A 12,834-nucleotide genomic window follows, 5' to 3' on the forward strand; every position below is an offset into this window, starting at 1 on the left:
TCACAGCTGTTTGGTCCCTCGTGCCTTGTCATATGTGACTATGCTTCCAGAGGAAATTAAGCTGCTTCTCTTCTACCACATATAGGCAACACCCTATGACTTCTTTCTTCCTACAATGATTGCATGAAGAGGGAAATCACCTGGAGTGCAGTGCTGCATTCCATCTCCTATTTATGGGGCTGCAATAAAAAGGGGAGTGTTTAGTCACTACTGAGTACTGAAGACCTTCTTCTCTTCCTGGAGCTGAATGAAGTAGTTCAGCTGACCTTCAGAGAAGGACAGCCTTTGAAGGGTAAAAAACAGAGCAATAAACAGGGGTGTTTTGGTCCCAGGTGGAGAATAGTCCTGCCTTGGGAAGAGGAAAGTAAGTCCAGGCAGACCACAGTGCAGCGTGCCAGAGAAGAGGCCAGTTTTACCACATCCAAATGTCATGCAGGTGCCCCAACAGTTCCTTTACTCTCTTATGTGTGAAGCAGATAAAAGTACTGGCAGATTCCAGTCATGCTGCCTGTGTATACAGGCTTCTGGAAGTGAAGAAGGAAAAGCAGATGTTAGTTGTCTTGTAAAGGAAGGATCAGCACTCTGAAAACTGTGGGAGTGATTCTTTAGGAAAGAAATGCAAGTAAAGATTTGATTAAGAAGGCTACAGTGTAGGGAGGAGCTGCTGACACTGAGAAACATGCGGAATAATACCTCGGAAGGAATACTTGTCAGTGATTACAGAGGAAATGGATGTGAGCAGTTAGTACGTACCCTCAAATTAAAGTACGACTGCAAAGAGATGAAGGACAAGTGAGAATAAGCATCAAATAGAGCAGAAGGTTATCTCGTGGTCTTCTCTTGGGAGAACAGAGAAGCAGTTGAAAAAGGAAATGAAAGGAGGTGAACTGATCTGCAAGTTCAGCATAGTCACATACGGCTGTGAAAATACAGGCACTTTGCAAATTCATTCAGCAGCATAAGCAGGGACACGCAGCTAGGGTGAACACCACGCTAGGCAGAAAGCTGCCATATCTGTTTTCTTACTGTGGTGGCAACAGTCCCACCAGCCTTTTGCCAACTAGTCTGTTCCTCTCTTCAAGGTCATTTGCTTTTTTCTCTTACAACTTTATTGAAGAGCAGAAGTGATGGTCTGATGGAAGACAAGGTAAAGGCATAAAAAGCTTTTGGAGAAGGGAGAAATCATTTAGTCTGTGGGTGAAGAAGACCACAAAGGAGAAGGAGATTAGTAAATGAAGGGACAGAGAGGTGGGAAGGGTAAGAACAGAAGAGATGGAGAGGTAATAAAATGCCCACTCTCAGCCCAGCACATCATTCCAAAAAGAAAACACCAGACCTATGCAGATATCATACTCCATTTAATAAAATCTGGCAAAAGATTTGAATGGGATTTCAGTACTTTCCCATTTTCAGCCTTACAGTGCTCTGCCAGAGCCTTGTTCACAGCCGCTTGAGGGTGGAAGACTGAACATGTAGTAGAGACATCTGAATACAAGGCTAGAACCTAGATCCAATAAATGTATTTTGGCATTTAATTTCCTTTTTTTAGGGGAAGTAATATTTCTAAATACTTCTGATGTGGGATGGATTTCTTGCTTTCAAAAGGACAGTTCCAACAGAGGTTCTAGGACCCTGCTAATTTATCCCACTTGATAATTCTCATCACAGATGCAAAAAAAATCAACTGTGCTGGTGCCATAGTGCAGCAAACACAACCCATCTAAATTTACAATACCTTGCTTGTAGTTACTGAGATATATTCAGAATATGTTTTGTTAATCCAGTGCCCAGTTTAAAGAGTTAAACTGGGATATATTTTAGTTGTTCTCTGATGCTTGAAATTAATTAGTCAGGTATTAAATATCTTTAGTATTTACTGGAAGTATAAAGGTGAGGCATTTATATGAATCATATTGCACACAACGATTTTTTTATGTAACTTGAAGCCTCTTAGGTGACTGAAGTACTAAACATTTTGTAAGTATATGTACTTGTCATTTTTTATGTTTTGTACACTTTTTTCATTTCTCCTTACTTGACTACTGAATGTGAACTTTACTGTCTGATTACTTAAATTTTAAACAAAGCAAATAGGTTTTTTTATATGTAGGGAGGCATTTATTCACTGGTTGTTTTTAAACAAAGAAGTGTCAAAATGTTCCTTTTTCTTTGTTTGAGAGGGTTGGTTTTTTTGTCTGGTTTGTTTTTTAAGGGCCATTTTCATATATATTGAAGCTGACTTACATTTTTTAAAGAACAACACCTTTTTGAAGAAGGCTGCTAATGCTAGGTAGCTGACACCATCGCAAAAATCCTTCTTTTAAGCACACTCTGCTTTGACATACTACTACTTGTTAGAATATTAAAAGAGGGCACAAACCACACTGCAGTTAAAAAATTACTTGGACCGGTCTACATTTGTCTTACAAGTTTCTCATTTCCATTGATGGCAATTTACATAATACAAACCTAAGTTAAAAGTAATTCCTTGTGCTGCTTTGAGAATAATAACACACAGAAATCCTTTTCTGTTTCCCTCTTGCACACTCAGATATTTTTGCATAGATTTCAGATTTCAGCTACAAAAGGACAAAGTAAACATCACAGTGAAGAAATGAGCTCAATTAATCAAGCATAAATATAGCCTGTTCCCTCCTATTTTTTTTCTTCTACAATACACATCCATTATTTTCCAGGTGGGATGTCCCATGGTAAAGAAACATAAGACAAACCTCCTATCTATGTATTTATAGAATATATAAAACTAGCTTGAGTACAAAGATAGTGTTTCTAATGATACTGTTGTGCAAGGTCAATCTTTCGTTTGTCTACAGTACAGACTGTTATTTTACAAAAAATTAAAGAGAAAGCTTTACATGTGTCAAGTGGGTGTAGAAAATAGTTACCGTAGCAGCTTGACAGCATAGGGAAAGAGGTAAAGGAAGAAGTTTAAAAGCTAGCAGTTCTGCTAAACACACTAGAACAAGGGTCAAAGACAGACTTCTGCTGTGTCTACATTTCTTTCTTGTGAAAATGTTTTAAAAAAAAAAGTTCTAAAAATAGAAATAGCAGCCAGATCTCATTAAGAAACAATCACTCCTCCAACACAGATAGCTTCATATGGGAAGCATAGACTAGCCTACTCTCTGACCAACATAAAATCATCAGAAGATTCGTAAGTTTTCCAAAATCCCACTTAAAAGTGTTTTCAGTTACAAATTAAATTCACTTTTATGAGTATTACATTAATCTTCATCCAGAAAACACAAAACCAATAAGCTTTAAACTACCATTAACTTAGCTTTTTGTAACAAACGTGAGATTTAAATAATTCTAACTTTGTTTTCCAGCATTTAAGATGTTGTTTCAAAAAAAGATATGCTGTGTTTTAAACTATGCTCCTGAGATTCTGAGCAGCATTTATTAGTGCTGGGAATTTCCTGCTGACTTAGACTGCAAATTAAATTAAAAATCATAGTAATAGGAATCTATGCAAAAAATAGTAAGAATCTCTGAACCCTATTACTAGTTGGAAAAACGTAGACTTACTTAGATCTCCTATGGAAAGTGGATGTTTAGATTGTAAAGAACTGATTTTCTTTAGGAGAGGATGGAGAAGGAATGTGCTTTTTTAGCATAATAAAGCTAAGCATAATATGGTGAAAGTATAGTTACATTTGTTTAGACGCCTTTTGTGTGATGCATTTTCACTGTGAAGTGCAGGCAAATCATTCAGAAGTTAGGGGTGCTAAATTATATGCTAAAAGAAGCAGAGATCATTAATTAATTCCCTTTCATTTGTTGGCTTTGTTCCCAAAATCCAGTATTGTTTTCTCTAGTAAAATACTTTTCTAGATGCATGTACCATTTGAACAATGTTTTACCTGAAGAAATTCAAAGATAATTATTTCCACACTGGCTAAACTACAGGCTTAGGGTGTGCAGGCTAATGCAGCTCGGGTAATATGGTAACAGGAATTTCTTTTTTGATCAGCAGCAGAAGGAAAGCAGAACAAGGGGGGGGGGGGTCTAATTGTAAGTAATCTGATTTCATAAGTTATTTAGAAAGAAATGTTTAGGACACAGGAAAGCAGGTTTTAAGATTACAATATACAGGTACAGTTCTGTTGCAAATCTGAAGCCTGTACAGTAGTCATTCCATGTATTACTTGTGGAAAATGCTTTAAAGAATAACATTATTATGCTGTGGCATTATCACAGATTTAAGACATACTAGATTTTTTTCTCAATCATTCAGCTCCGTTAAAATATTGAAAGCTCACTTACAAATAATTTCTAATATTTATTTGCTTGAAAAATACATATCAGTGGTTTACTACTTCTCTTAACCTTTGGTTTTGGAAGGACTGCAGCACTAAAATAGACAGGTAACAATTTCTTTTAATGCTCCTCTGTCTTTGTGCGCTGAGAAATGTTTTTTCTAAACCATTTTCCTGTTTGATTAACTGCTAAGTGGGTTTGTATCATTTCCACCATTACCTCCACCCATGATGCTGCACGTAGCCTCCAAGAAAAAATAGCAGACCTTTGCAGAGGGCTTAGAAATTAAGCAAAAGACATTGATAAACACCCAGGATTATTGACCGTGTTCTAACCATATTACATGTCACTAGCGTATTTTTTTGCTTTTCAGAAGAAAAAGACCTCACAGAAGGAGTGTGCTAAAAATAAGATTCAATAAGCAAACAGCCCATCAGGTGAGCAGAACAGCCTGAATATATAATTAAAATAGGCTGAACTGAAGCAGCTGTAAAGTTTCCTTGAGTTCATGGAACTCTTAGGCCCATTGATGCTTTGCTTTTGTAAAATACTCAGAAGGATGCTAGGATGCATGTTTTCCAAAGTCAAACTGGTAAATACATAGGTTTAGTGCTCTGCTTATTTGTAATACTCCTACCCCATTGCTTGTTAACCTCAGCCACTACACATTCTTGTTGTAGGAATTTGTTGTGAATCTTGACTGTATATGCATGTGCTAGATAATTTTAGAAACGTATTTTAACTTATTTTAATTTGATAGCTAAGAGTAGTAACTTATAAAATTCCTGCTGAGCTTTGGTCCCGGCATATGTGTTCAGCTCTAAAACTCTTCCATTTTAAATCACTTACATCTTTAAAATACCTAAGGCTTTTCTGCCCAGTGTTCATGTGCTGTTTTCCAGGCAGAGATAATTTAACAAGTGAACTGAAAGCAAAAAACAGACCAACATTAAGGCATGTTTAGATAAAAACACAATACAGAATTGTCAGACAAATATGTAGGGTAATTTAAGATCCAGTGTTAGTACCACGGATAACAATGGTTTGGAAGAAGAAAAGAAATTTCATGCCATCGGTTTATTCAGTCATGCAGAATCAAAGTCTCCTCATGCAACTAGTTCTGTAATGAGCATAATGAGGCAAGACTTTAAAGGTATGTATGCTATATCACCTGGCACAAAGACTTGGCTACAGCAGTGGAATCTGCATACTCTTTTCTCTGCAGCTTCACAGTTTCCAAAGCTAGAACACCCTGTGGAAAAAAAAAGGAAACTTTTCCAGTTCTGCCGAGCAGGCAGGCTGCACGCACGGGGTGCGGCAGTGGCACAGCAGCCTCTTGGCTCCAGACCTGGGGCAAGACAGCTGTCTCTGTGTTTGTACCCCAAGTTAATTGTGTTCCTGGGATGCAGGGGCAGCGGGATCCCGGCTGCCGGGAGTGGGAGTGACTCGGTGCCACCACACAGTCAGAGCGCCTGGTGTCGCAGGGCAGGGAAAGCAGCAGGCAACCTTGCCCCACGCCCGACCCACGCTGTGAGGTTTGCGCTCTGGCCATGACCAAGGCCACCGCACAGCGCACAGGTGACTCGTGTCCTTGTCCTTAGCCAACAGGCAGTGACAGAGGCACGAAACAGCCCCAGGTGCGGGCTGGTGTTTGACAGCTGCCCTGCTGGAGCCTGGCCCTGCAACACGTGCAGCCATGTGCGGGGGGCAGGGGAGTGGTCTGCAGATCTGCAGAACCCCTTACTGGAGCAAGGACATCCCTAAGGCAGTATAGATGTTGTATATTTCTGATTTCAGCATACAGTGGTATGCTGGAATTATATTATAAATTATTAATTATAAACATCAGGAAAGACAGAATAATACAATAAAACGTGAATATAAACACCTAAAAATGGATTTCAATGGGAAAGTGAGTGCTCCTTACTTGGAATATGGCCCACTCCAGTAGCACTGGGGGATGGCCATTAACCATCATTCCCTCATCTTCATTGTCTGCCTGAGTTTTGCTGTAAATGCAAATCATGCTAATAAGCTAAGTGATCCAGCAATGCAGTACCACAGGACTGGGCTAGGATGGATTGTTGTTGTTGTTTTCATTATAATTTAATTTTACTGGATAGCATGGATTTTCTTTCTCAATGTGACAAATAGTGATAGGAATGCAGATGCAGTGCTGCAAACATGTCAAAGATAGCTTTTCTACTGCTCATATTCTTAACACACAAGTTTCAAGCAAACACATCTACAAGTTAGGTCATCTTTTCTCCCCTCCCTCCTCAAGGCTGTGCTATGCGGCCCTGGCAGCTTCTGGGCAGAGCCACCATTGTACTCAGAAAGTGGTGTCTAGAGCTGAGACAGTGCCTTTTAAGGAGACACTGGAGAGACACATGGACAATGCTCCTTTCATGGCATGTACTGAATTTAAATCTGACATGACCAAACCCTTCAAAGTCCCTGCCACGTACTGACGGTACATCCAGCCGCACGACAGGGGACAGTTGCTTTTGGCCTAAATAGGGCACACAAATAGTCACAAGGCAGGATTTGTTGTTGTCCCCCCTCCATCCCACAGGGAGGTACGCTGTTGTGTGATGTTAGCCCATGCCCATCCACCACGTTCTGGGGCAAGGGGAGGAGCCGCCTGGGCACTTGCTTGCCCTGACAGTTCTGTCAGCAGTCTGAGGCGCTGCTGTGGTTTGAGGGAAGTGTGCGGGAAGGAGCCAGGTGGAGGCCAGACCCGAGCACCCCCACACCACTCCATGACATGCACGTGCTGCAGCTTTGTTAGACCTCCAAGAACCTGATCTCAGAGGGGGCCTCTCTGTTGCTCCATCCTCAGCAGACCCTGAAAAATGCAGAGGCTGCAGGTGACAATATTGTAAGGAAGAAAGAAACGTGTCTGTTGGAAAAGGTAGTAAAGGGGGAGGAACAGGGGAGGACCACCTCCGCTGCAAGAGAAGCTAGAGAAAGCATGTGGCTGGATTTTTTTGTGAGAGAACAGCTGAAGTCTCATTTGGGTTATGGACTTCTTTGCCAAAGATCTATTTTAAACGTAAGGTTTGCCTATGACTTTTTCTTTCCCTGAGACAATTCATTATTTTGGCCCAGCTTCATCTAGTACTGCTTGTATGTAAAGCAATCCTTCATACAGACAGGTCATAAATGTCAGCAAAGAGTTTGTAATAGAAATTTGGAGACCAGCCTAAATGCCCATTGCTGGGAACTGCTCTGTGGCACTGCATGCACCCAGCCCTTTGTAAGAAACCTGGTGCACTAAAACTCTTGTTTGTGGAAGACACACCTGGTTTGGCTTTGAGTGGCATCTTGGTCATCAGCAGAGCTGTTGATCAGGACAAACTACTGCTTCTAATGCCATTAAGCAGAAGAGAAGACTTCAGCATGGCAGCACTGTGTATTTAAGCACTGGGACATCTGCTTTTTCAAGGAACAAGTTATTTTAATTATGGAAGTATTCATAATGTTATAGGAGCTATTAAAAAGAAAATACATGTCAGTGGTATAACTTTCAAACAACCTTGTATGGTTGCTGACATGTGAGTATCTGTACAATCAAGCTGGCACTTTCACACTTTACCATCAGAGTTTTGTTTTGTTTTGGTTTTGGGGTGGTTTGTTTTTTTTTTCCCTTTAGTATACATGTACTATAAAATCGAAATGTTTTAGGCAATTTAATGAAACAGGTTTTGGGTGGCCTGCTGTTATCAAAATCACTCTCCATCATGTTTTCAGAGTCTTGTTAATTCGCTGATCTAGGATTTAAAAGCTTGGAAGTCTGCATCCCGGTCTGCTACAGACCACACGTAGCAGGAGTGCCATAATCCCTTCAGCCCTGGGTGGTACACAGCCCACGAGAGGGAACCTCCCTCACATCGTATTTGCAGCACTTCGTTTACCATTGCGATACAAATAATAGGTGCTGTGGTGTGAGAGGAGCCTGTCAATGCTGTTGAACTCTTCATGGCTGTGTGTCAGTATCCGCTGAACTGCCGCGGGGAGCACGACTGACAGAAGCGGCCTGGTTACCCGGCACAGGACCAGGCTGCAGTGGCACACCGAGTCCCCCCACCGCTTCTGGTGGCATGGCTGTCTGGTGGCCGATGTGATGTGACCAAACAGAGTGTGTCCAGCTGCAAGGGGACAGAAACAGCCATACTTTCACTTTCTGGGATGTGATGGAAGAGTCCTCCAGAACCGCTGGCCGCTAGCAGAGCTGCTGTGCTGCCCCGCTCCTCACTGCCGAAGGCTGCAGGCAAACCACAACCTGCCTGCGCCTGGCAGGCAACAGGAGCAGATAAGTCAAACTAAAAGGCAGTTCAGCTTGATAAACCGGATAAGTTTCTGTACTTGCAGGTTTGTGACAGCTAAACATTATGATAACAGCTTACTGGCAGAATGGCAAAAAAATGATATTTTCTTCAGCTGTTCAAAACTCCCAGGGCCCACACAGAGCCTGGACTCTGGCATGCCACCTGCCTTGCAAAAAGCCTGTGATGCTGCGCTTTGTTGCTCAGGGGTGATGAAGAGCACAATATGGTCATGTTTTGCTGTTTTCTTCCCTGTAAGCCAGCCTCAGGCCTGTGAGAAACAAGCATTTTGCCAGTTTCGCCTGCCAATAAGAACAGGTGGTTGCACAGCTTCCTCTAAAAGGTGCAAAAAGCCACACAGCCAAGGAAGCACACAGGGAGTAAATAAAATTATGTGGGGACAAACTCAAGGGCAGAAGCATCCCAGGTGAATGGTTTTGTCGTCAGCACAATACAGCCCGAGGGCCTCATTACCGAAGGCACAAACAAGGCAAATCCAAACACTGGAAATGCATTTCAGTGGGGCACAAGCTGCAGCATGGGCAGAACACGATCTCTCTCATCTGTGATCAGTTGTGGCAGCATTTACTGCTTTGTTTTGGCAAACTGGACTTAAACACAAGTGCCAACATATGGAAACAGTTCTCTGAGGTGCCAGTTTGAGGCATCTGCATCATAAGCTAAGAATAGGTCCTACCTTCTCCCACCCTGTCCCATAAGCTTTTCACACAATGCTCTTTCCTCTCCCTCCTGCTTTACCATGTTTTTCCTGCTTCTTACGAGTTCTTCTTTCAAATACAGAGACTTAGAATTAACTCTGTCAAAATTATTAAATACTCTGCACATAAATTTTAAGAGTGAGATGAACCACATCGAATGTCCGTTCCTCTGGCCCAGCAGTCCGCAGGCTTGCTGTGTTAGATTCCCCATCTCCACACGCCAGTTGTTCTCCCGCTCTATCGGATACAAGTGTAGATGAGTGGGGTATGTTACTGTACATTCAGAAGAGCTTTTCTTTCAGTTTCAAATCATTTTTTCTGTCTAACCCAATTAGGATAAAATTCCTTAATTCTGCTTTTTTATTATGTAGACATGTGTCAGTATGATACCCCCAGTTTACCCCAGACGCTGGGTCCAAAAGTTCTGCTAAATTTCTCTGTAAGCGGAATTTGGGTGACAGCCATCTCTCTGCCAGGATGTAAAACATCACATGCTCTCATTCTGCCTGCTGGTTTTCCAGCTGCAGAGAACTCCCTGAACTTTTGGTTAGATAGGTGTCCTGGTTTTGGCTGGGATAAAGTTAATTTTCTTCTTAGTAGCTGGTACAACACTGTTTTGGATTTAGCATGAGAATAATGTTGATAAAAAATAGACGGTTTAGTTGTTGCTAAGTAGTGCTTGTTCTAAATTGAGGACCTTCCAGTGTCCCATGCTGTGCGAGCGAGGAGGGGCACAAGGAGCTGGGAGGGAGCAGAGCCAGGACAGCTGGCCTGACCTAGCCAAAGGGATGTTCCATAGCACAGAAAATCATGCTCAGTGTATAACCTGGGGGAACATTCAGAGTGATACCGTTTGTCTTGCTAAGTAACCTATACGTGTGATGGAGCCCGGCTGTCCTGAAGCCAGCTGAAGACCTGCCTGCCCATGGGAAGTGAATGAATTCCTTGTTTTGCTTCACTCACACATGTGGCTTTTGCTTTACCTGTTAAACTGTCTTCATCTCAGCGCACGAGTTTTCTCACTTTTACCCTTTGGATTCTCCCGCTGATCCCACCCAGGGGGAGTGAGCGAGTGGCTGTGTGGGGCTCAATTGACAGCCGAGGTTAAGCCATGGCAACGGGACATCAGGCTCTGTAGCTGGTCTGCTCAGGTGCAGAGAAGCCTTTTTGCCTTTGCAGCTGTGGAGATTTATAATGAATTGTTTTTCCAATGTTTTTTCTTCCCAGAAGATTCCTTTAAAGCGTTATGACAGACAAGTGAGTGAGATACCTCCCCTGCTTTAATCCCACTCCGGTGGGGCTGGAACATTTGTCAGACAGACATGTCTTGCATGACAAAGCAATCTGTAGCTAATGGGCAACCACACCAGAAACACAGGAGTAACACGATGGCTCTTTAAGCCCAGATGTAACAACATTAGTGAAATAATAATAAGCTGAATGAGGACAAAAGGATGGCACAAGATGTCTTAGCTTCATACCCCTTGTCTCCATGTAAACACACGATCAAACTCTGATACTTGATAACACGGTTTGTTTCAGTAAGTGGCAGGCTCCAAGGAAAGCAAGTGGGCTCTACAGCATAAACATCCTGAAGAAGTGAGTGTCCTTCCCTTTCCCAATACAGGGACTAGTTGTTGTTGGTAACCATGCCACTTATTACTAAAATAACAGCAGCACCATACTAACGTTATTATCAACAATTCTTTCTCCTTCCCATGCCCCCACGTTTGCTAGTGATCAAAACTACTTTTTATTTTCTTTTTTAGGAAAGGAAGACCCAACACAGTTTTACCCCTTGCTAGCACATTAAGGGTTTTGCTGGTTAGAGCACAGTAGGGCTTATAAAGTTGTGAGGTATCTCTTAGCATGGAAAAGCCCTATGAACTTAAATAACCCTTTGTTTTAAATTAGGGAAGATGAAACATGCACAAATATCAACTGCCACTCATTTTAGATATGTAGAATTAGAAAACTGATCATAAAACCAATGCCAAGAATAAAAGGAAATAAATAAAACAAATGCAAATATTTAAGGTCCTACATTCTCACATAAGTAATTAAAGTGCTCTGGTGTTCAAAATTGATGATCATCCAGTCCGTCCTTAAATTCAAAGGGACCACATATTATTTATCTATGATTTAAATATTTTTCTTATTTATTTCTTTCAAATAAACAGGAGAAGTATAATCTCACTGTGGACAGCAGATTTGCTCAGGAGTGAAATGTAATACCAATTGCAGAACTGAATAATTTTTTTTTAGATAAATAAACATAATAGCTAACAAAAAAAAAATCTTTTAAAATGTATCAGTGCTAATCACAGGAAAAAAAAAATAATCTAGATGGTAGTATTTCCAGAAGAATGGGAAAGGAATTGATACTACAGAATCTTTGTGATCCTTATTGCATTATGATGTGATTCTTTTTAAAACGCCCTATGGAGTCACCTGTCTGTAAAGCCAAACATTTTGCTCTCCTTGTTGAAGTCCTCCTGTTGGAGCTTGTTTGGAGCTCTGAAGCTCACCCAGGCAGAAAGTAGGATACTTTCTGATCAGACCTTTTGCTCCAGAGCACGGAAATGTCACGCTTGGCTTTGCTGAGCACGTGAATAACCAGCCACAACAGTCAGGAATCGTTGCTGCTTCATAAAGAAAACATGAATGATTCGCATTTACAACATGTGGGCAAATACCACAGTTACATGCCAAAAGCCCAAATACCTAGGAAGCGGCTGGTGCTGATGGCAGGCTAAGTAAGTTTAGTGCTGGCTGCAAATCAGTGATATAAACCAGTCCAAATACAGTCTGTTTATAATTTCAGACACGCTCGAAGTGCTGGTTGGAATTTCTTTTTTGAAATTTGCCTAGCAGACGAGGCCCAAGAGTCAGGAAGTGGCAAAGCTGTTGTTCTCAGCCCGGGAGGCTACAGAAAAAAAATAGTTGCTGAGTCAGACAGCAATTCCCCCGCGGGCTCTGGCTGTAGCCCAGCCTTTAGAAGACCTGCCAACTCACCTACGGGTAAAATCAAAGCTTTAAAAAAGCCTATAAAGCTCACAAAGAGGGAATTTGATTTTTGGGATAGCTTTTTGATATTTTAAATTAGATCTGTGGCAAAGAAGTCTCTGGGATCTTGGAAAATCGGTATGCGCCATTAGTGTAGTATCTTTCCAACCTCGGCCACCGCTGACCCAGCCAAGAGCAGTGAGCTGCTCGGCTGAATGCTGCTGTACCTGCTCCTGTTACCATGGAAATGGACACTGGCAAAAGTAGGATAAGAGCTTTAAAGTAATTACCATTATAATTAGCACTTTCACCTTTCTGGAGATTGGGACCCCAAAAGCCCCCAGTAGTGAAACCGCCCAATTCAGACTCATCAATACAACAATTACTGTCCAAAGAGGCATGAATTAACGTGATCAATGTGGGAATGACACACGAAAGGAAGGCATTGTTGGAGCCAGGAAAGAGTGGGTTCCTGTGGCTGCCTTTGGTTATTACTAATA

The sequence above is a fragment of the Falco biarmicus genome, chromosome Z (genome assembly GCF_023638135.1).
Source record: "Falco biarmicus isolate bFalBia1 chromosome Z, bFalBia1.pri, whole genome shotgun sequence".
NCBI classification, from domain to species: Eukaryota; Metazoa; Chordata; class Aves; order Falconiformes; family Falconidae; genus Falco; species Falco biarmicus.